Source organism: Acyrthosiphon pisum, chromosome A2 (genome assembly GCF_005508785.2).
Source record: "Acyrthosiphon pisum isolate AL4f chromosome A2, pea_aphid_22Mar2018_4r6ur, whole genome shotgun sequence".
Lineage (NCBI taxonomy): Eukaryota > Metazoa > Arthropoda > Insecta > Hemiptera > Aphididae > Acyrthosiphon > Acyrthosiphon pisum.
Genome location: NC_042495.1, coordinates 13,319,402 through 13,320,498, shown reverse-complemented (window position 1 = coordinate 13,320,498; position 1,097 = coordinate 13,319,402).

The following is a 1,097-nucleotide window of genomic DNA, read 5'->3' as shown; positions in this document are numbered from 1 at the left end:
CAAGATTCCACGTAAGTAATTAATCCTGTTACCAAAAAATCTAAAAAATACATTTAAACAGTTTATTTTTATAGTCATTTTAAGTTCAAATTTGGACGAAATTACATATTAAAAACCTGGAATAACTATTTTAGTTATTTTGTTGTGATTGTATAATATATTTCGTGGGTATACTTGAAACTTCTTAAGTATACTATTATATATCTATGATAGTATCACGGTTTGTTGTTGATGTATAACGCGTTATAAGTACCTAATGGATATTGTGATATGATCAGTGGCGCAACTAGAGTTCAAATCTTGGGGGTGCTACAAAAGGTAAACCGTTATATGGCCGTCAGGGGCTCCCCCCACACCCCCCATTACACCTTTAAAATACTTTATTTTGACTATTATTATTAGGTATATTCAAATACTAAAAATGATAAAACATTTTTTTTTATTTATTGTATTTTATGATTTAAAATTATTAAAGTGTTAAACATAATCTTCTGTCAATGGTAACAAATGTGTTTATACAATTTTATATATTTTTTATTATATTTTACTATAACAAAGAATCAAACTTACCAGGATGAGATATTGATGTGTCATTTGTTTCACAAAATCGTATAATTTTTAACCATAATAATTCTGAGAGTGACTTATCTGTTCTCATGTTTTTAAATGACTCAATAACATTATTAATAATCATTTCGGCCTTCCCTGTAGCTGTCTATGATTGTAGAGTTGAACTTAAGATGTTTATAACTCCTAAAACATCTCTTAAAACCATAACTAAAATTACAAATTGGAATTTTGTTAATTGACTAATGATTCCTAAAAATAAAATATAACTTTTTTGAGTACTCAATAACATTTCATTTTTCATTATTTATTATATTATCTATAGCTTCAGCTACATCTTTATCAGCTTCTTCTTCAATTTCATTTTTTTAAAAATTTAAAAATTGCTGAATAATTGTTTATCATTGAATGGCAATTTCGATATCGACAAACCTATCGCGTATCATAAACTCTTATTATATTGCCTTTCTTTAATCCTAATTCAGTCTGAATTTCAAGTAATTTTGAGTTGTTACTTGGTCGAGAAAATG